The 6,277-nt window shown below is 47.5% G+C and overlaps 1 long non-coding RNA gene across 1 annotated transcript; it reads right to left on the bottom strand.

The window, feature by feature from the left end:
• Positions 1-5,821, bottom strand: LOC144482264 (uncharacterized). Its single transcript, XR_013495917.1, has 3 exons — positions 5,579-5,821; positions 4,928-5,074; positions 1-1,503 (listed from the first exon to the last, which is right to left on the bottom strand). It is a non-coding gene; the product is annotated as an uncharacterized LOC144482264 (long non-coding RNA).
• Positions 5,822-6,277: the final 456 nt, after the last annotated feature.

The following is a 6,277-nucleotide window of genomic DNA, read 5'->3' on the forward strand; positions in this document are numbered from 1 at the left end:
AAAGTCCAACAGGTTTATTTGGTAGCAAATGCAATCAGCTTTCGGAGCGCTGCTCCTTCGTCAGATGGAGTGGATATCTGCTCTCAAACAGGGCATACAGAGACACAAAATCAAGTCACAGAATACTGATTAGAATGCAAATCTCTCCAGCCAACCAGGTCTTAAAGATACAAACAATGTGAGTGGAGGGAGCATTAAGCACAGGTTAAAGAGATGTGTATTGTCTGCAGACAGGACAGCCAGTGAGATTCTGCAAGTCCAGGAGGCAAGCTGTGGGGGTCACTGATAGTGTGACATAAATCCAAGATCCCGGTTTAGGCCGTCCTCATGTGTACGGAACTTGGCTATCAGTTTCTGCTCAGTGACTCTGCACTGTCGTGTGTCGTGAAGACCGCCTTGGAGAACGCTTACCCGAAGATCAGAAGCTGAATGCCCGTGACCGCTGAAGTGCTCCCCCACAGGAAGAGAACAGTCTTGCCTGGTGATTGTCGAGCGGTGTTCATTCATCCGTTGTCGTAGCATCTGCATGGTTTCACCAATGTACCATGCCTCGGGACATCCTTTCCTGCAATGTATCAGGTGGACAACGCTGGCCGAGTTGCAAGAGTAGGTACCGTGTACTTGGTCGACGGTGTACTCACGTGAGATGATGGCATCCGTGTCGATAATCCAGGACGTCTTGCAGAGGCTGCTGTGGCAGGGTTGTGTGGTGTCATGGTCAATGTTCTCCTGAAGGCTGGGTAGTTTGCTGCGGACAATGGTCTGTTTGAGGTTGTGCGGTTGTTTGAAGGCGAGAAGTGGGGGTGTGGGGATGGCCTTGGCGAGATGTTCGTCTTGATCAATGACATGTTGAAGGCTCCGGAGGAGATGCCGTAACTTCTCCGCTCCGGGGAAGTACTGGACGACGGAGGATACTCTGTCCACCGTGTCTCGTGTTTGTCTTCTGAGGAGGTTGGTGAGGTTTTTAACTCCCGTATACACAGGATCTGCTCAGATGAGGAGGATCGCAACGGACACCTCCAGACGCTGAAAGATGCCCTCACAAGAACAGGATATGGCGCTCGACTCATCGATCGACAGTTCCGACGCGCCACAGCGAAAAACCGCACCGCCCTCCTCAGAAGACAAACACGGGACACGGTGGACAGAGTATCCTTCATCGTCTAGTACTTCCCGTCAGTGGCTGACTTTAATCTTCCTGTGGATTCGGACAATCAAGTTTGCAGAGGTAGCCATGAGGAAGAATTCAGAGTGCATTCGGCACAGTTTCCATGAAGAATATTTTGTGAATCCAAGCAGAAATCAGGCCAGTTTGAATATTGTAATGTATAATGAGACAGTTTTCATAAACAATCAGAGTAAAAGCTCCGCTAGGAAACAGTGAACTTGACATGGTGGAATTTAGCATTCAGTTTGAGAGTGCAAACTTGGGTCAGAAGCAACTGTGTTCAACGTAAATAAGGGTAATTGCAAAAGAATGAGAGCAGAGTTGGCGAGACTGGACTGCAAAAGATATTTAGCAGAAAAGACGATCGATCAGCAATGACATACATTATGAAAATAGTTTTTGACTCACAAAAAACACTCAATGTGTTTCTGGAGTCACTTTGTGCAGATTGTGTCATGGTCAAGTTCTGCCTTTCCAGCATCTCTCCAAGAATGTGGGAGTGTGTCTATAAAGGGCTAAAACAATTGTAATTTCCTTTTTATAAACTTGATCGGCAAAAGATTCCCACAGCTACTGTAACTAGCTCTCTAAGGAGAGTCACCCTTAGATTCATAGTTACTCCCGCTTTTATAGATTTGTGAAACTGCAATATTGTTTGCATATATCAAGATGATCTCCATATAAGAAAATCAGAATATTTACAGAATGTTTTAATGGCAAGTTGCTTCTCCTTGCTTTATTTACATGAGCAAGTTGCTCTTCTGTGAAGATATAGGTCTACATGGCTTATTCTACCTTGGGGACATGGTGGCACAGTGGTTAACACTGCTACACCTCAGCACCAGGGACCCGGGTTCAATTCCAGTCTTGGGTGACTGTGTCGACATTTGCATGTTCTCTCCGTGTCTGCATGAGTTTCCTCCGGGTGCTGTGGTTTCCTCCCACAGTTCAAAGATGTGTCATGCTAAATTGCCCCCTAGTGCCAGGGGGACAAGCAGGGTTAACAAATGGGGTTACGGGGATAGGGCCTGGCTGGGATTGTTGTTGATGCAGGCTCAATGGGTCAAATGGCCTCCTTCAGCACGACAGGGAATCTTATTCTGAATCTTATGTCTCTTTGCCCTCCACTTCTTCCCCCCCTGCCCTGGAATTTCAATGGCGGGGTGTTGCTGGGCCTCCCATTAAGATAAACTTGATTCAAGAGTACTTATCTGAAAGGTAACACTGTATTCATGCACAAGGACCTGGGGGTCCTTGTGCATGAGACGCAAAAGCCCAGTCTGCAGGTACAACAGGTGATCAAGAAGGCAAATGGGATGTTGGCCTATATTGCGAGGGGGATAGAATATAAAAGCAGGGATGTCTTGATGCACCTGTACAGGGCATTGGTGAGGCCGCAGCTGGAATACTGTGTGCAGTATTGGTCCCCTTATATGAGGAAGGATATATTGGCATTGGAGGGAGTGCAGAGAAGGTTCACCAGGTTGATACCGGAGATGAGGGGTTTGGATTATGAGGAGAGGCTGAGGAGATTGGGTTTGTACTCATTGGAGTTTAGAAGGATGAGGGGGGATCTTATGGAGACTTATAAGATAATGCGGGGGCTGGATAGGGTGGAGGCGGAGAGATTCTTTCCACTTAGTAAGGAAGTTAAAACTAGAGGACACAGCCTCAAAATAAAGGGGGGTCGGTTTAAGACAGAGTTGAGGAGGAACTTCTTCTCCCAGAGGGTGGTGAATCTCTGGAATTCTCTGCCCACTGAGGTGGTGGAGGCTACCTCGCTGAATATGTTTAAAGCGTGGATGGATGGATTCCTGATCGGTAAGGGAATTAAGGGTTATGGGGATCAGGCGGGTAAGTGGTACTGATCCACGTCAGATCAGCCATGATCTTATTGAATGGCGGGGCAGGCTCGAGGGGCTAGATGGCCTACTCCTGCTCCTATTTCTTATGTTCTTATGTTCAATATGTGCATACTGTCTTGGGCCTTTTTTCTCTGAAACGTAGAAGGCTGAGGGGTGATCTTATAGAGGTCTTGAAAATAATGAGGGGCATAGATCAGCTTGATAGTCAATATCTTTTCCCAAAAGTAGGGGAGTCTAAAACTAGAGGGAATAGGTTTCAGGTGAGAGGGGAGAGATACAAAAGTGTCCAGAGGAGCAATTTTTTCACAGAGGGTGGTGAGTGTCTGGGACAAGCTGCCAGAGGTAGTAGTAGAGGCAGGTACAATTTTATCTTTTTAAGTGTTTAGACAGTTACATGGGTAAGATGGGTATAGAGGAATTGGCCAAATGCGGGCAATTACGACTAGCATAGGGGTGTTTTTAAAAAAAAGGGGGCGCCATGGACAAGTTGGGCCAAAGCACCTGTTTCCATGCTGTAAACCTCTATAACAAAGATATATACCAGTGACAAACAAGGATTCTGGAAGGGAATAAATCAACCATGGTTAACCGAGGAAGTTAAAGATTGCATTAAACTGAAAGACGAACATAGGATGTTTCATATATTAGTGGGAAGACAGAGCATTGGGGAAGTTTCAAAAACCAACAAATGATGACCAAAAAAATACTAACGTGGGAGAAGATGAACTACAAACGTAAATGAACAAGTAATATAAAAAGGATCAGAAAGAGCTTCTTTAAATATATAAAAATAAAGAGGGAGACTAAAGTGAACATAAGCTCCTGAGAGATCGAGACTGGGAAATAAAGGGGAACCAGAAAGTGGCAGAGGAGTGAAATACATAGTCTGTGTCAGGATGGCCAAGTCATCGAAGGTGCTGCATTCAGGTCACAGTCTCCTCGAGAGGCATGCGTTCAAATTCCAGTCCTTACATTGATGAAGGGAGGCAGTGGCGTCATGGGCTAGTGATCCAGAGACTCTGGGGAATGCTTGAGGGACCTGGGTTCAAAACCCAGCAGGGCAGATTGTGAAATTTGAATTCAATATGAATCTGCAATCAACAATCTAATTGTTGCTTGTCATAAAACCCTATTTGGTTGACTAATGTCCTTCAGGGAAGGAAATCTGCTGCAGGAGTGTGCTTGAATTATCAAGTCTAGAGGTAACAAAAATATGGATGTGGGTTTCAGGTACGGGTGAGCTGAGATATTACAAACAATGTGTGATGTTACACAGCTGGAAATAGGTGATCTTGGTGAAGGAACAGATATGTGGTCAGAATCTCATTTCCGAGTCTAATGAGGTGCCAAGATTATGAGGGTTTGTTTCAACGTCGGACAGTGATCAGTGGGGGAGATGGAGTCAGTGATTGGGAACGGAATTTGGGGTGGGAACATTGGTTTTCCAAATATTTAATTGGGGGAATTCTCTGCTTAGCCAGTACTAGAGGTCGGAGAAGGAGTCTAATAATTTAATAACAGGGGATTGGTTGTGAGAGGTGATGGTGGGGTAGAGCTGGGTGTTATCAGTATACATGTGAAAACTAACACTGTGCTTTCAGATAATGCCACTGAGGGATAAGGTGTAGATGAAAAATTGGAGGGAGCCAAGGATAGATCCTTGGGCGATTTGGGTGGTAACAAAACAGAAGTGGGAAGAGAAATCATTGCAGGTGATATTCTGCATATGAAGGAAAAGATCGGAACGGGGTAAATGCAGTCTTACCCAGCTAAACTATCCCTCCTTATCCTTCTCAGCCTGTCCACACCTTTGACATGGTTGACTGCACTATCCTGCTCCAATACCTTCCCACTGTCAGGTCAGTGTGCACAGCAGATGAAGATGGTAATGTACCTGACATCCTGGGAAAACTAATGATAAATGAAGGGCTGGGCCTCAGTGAACGAGTGTCGAGAAAGCTGGAGTTCTCAATCATCTTCATTTCGAGCGGCAGCTCCTCCATCTCAATGTGTGTCGTCAGATCAGGCCATTCTGCTCAGTCTGTAAGAGAGAGACTATAATTAAAACCAAACAATAAGGGAGATCCACTCAGAGTAAGCAAACCCCACCCCCAAAGCAGAGCACAGGAAGATCCCAGTATCTAACCGTGGCCTCTGCAAAGTGAGCAGCTTTAACCCAGTGTGGCACTGAGCCCCACACACAGAGCACAGGAAGATTCCAGTTTATGTACTGATTGGTCTGACTCCAGGGGAGTTTGTAACACCGGCATTGCTGAGACTGGGGAACTGCAGCGACATGTTTACACAGGAAGCTGCCATTGGAAACCCTGAGCTGCGATTTATAGAATCCAACAGCGCAGAAGGAGGCCATTCGGCCCATCGAGTCTGTACCAACCACAATCCCACCAAGTCCGATCTCCATAACCTCATGCATTTATCCGAGCTGGTCCCCTTGACACGAAAGGGCAATTTAGCATGGCCAATCCACCTAACCCGCATATCTTTGGACTTTGGGAGGAAACCGGAGCACCCGGAGGAAACCCACTGGGAGACGTGCAAACTCCACACAGACAGTGATCCAAGCCGTAATCGAACTCGGGTCCCTGGCGCTGTGAGGCAGCAGTGCGAACCACGGTGCCGCCCCATTTACAACCGGGCAGGACGGGATTCCCGCTGCCGAAACCCTGCCCCCATCCGGAGCTCCGCCGCGGGCTCAGGATCCGGGCCCGGGGACTGAAGCCACTGACGGGACATTTGCTGCCGCTCCGCGCGGTGTCTGATGGGCCCGGGGTAAATCCCCGCCAACGGCCTGTGACCGGCAGCTGGGAAAACCAATCGGAAATTGCCCCATCGCGGTTATCCAATGGACGCTCTGCGCCGACTGAGTGACAGCTACTTTATCCAATCCGTGAGCTCCATCCGGCTGAACTGTGAGACCACTGAAAATGACGCTCCCAATTCTAACCAATCGCAGACCTCGCTGATGGCAACACACGCCCTCAATGTGATTGACATCTCCTTCAGCCAATCGTAACCCACTGCCCAATCGGAATGCGCCGCTCCTGCGCGACTCGCGCAGCGTCACTCCCTGCCCAGCGTCATTGCGTCATTCAATTCGATCCGGAGCTGAAACCAATGAGAAATCAAAGAGCTGGAGGCGGAAATAATCCTTAAAGTGGAACCACGGGGAAAATTATAGTTGAACAATTATAATTCGTTGATGGCAGTTAAAGCGGCCAAAGGA

The sequence above is a fragment of the Mustelus asterias genome, unplaced genomic scaffold, assembly GCF_964213995.1.
Source record: "Mustelus asterias unplaced genomic scaffold, sMusAst1.hap1.1 HAP1_SCAFFOLD_35, whole genome shotgun sequence".
In the NCBI taxonomy this organism is placed as follows: domain Eukaryota; kingdom Metazoa; phylum Chordata; class Chondrichthyes; order Carcharhiniformes; family Triakidae; genus Mustelus; species Mustelus asterias.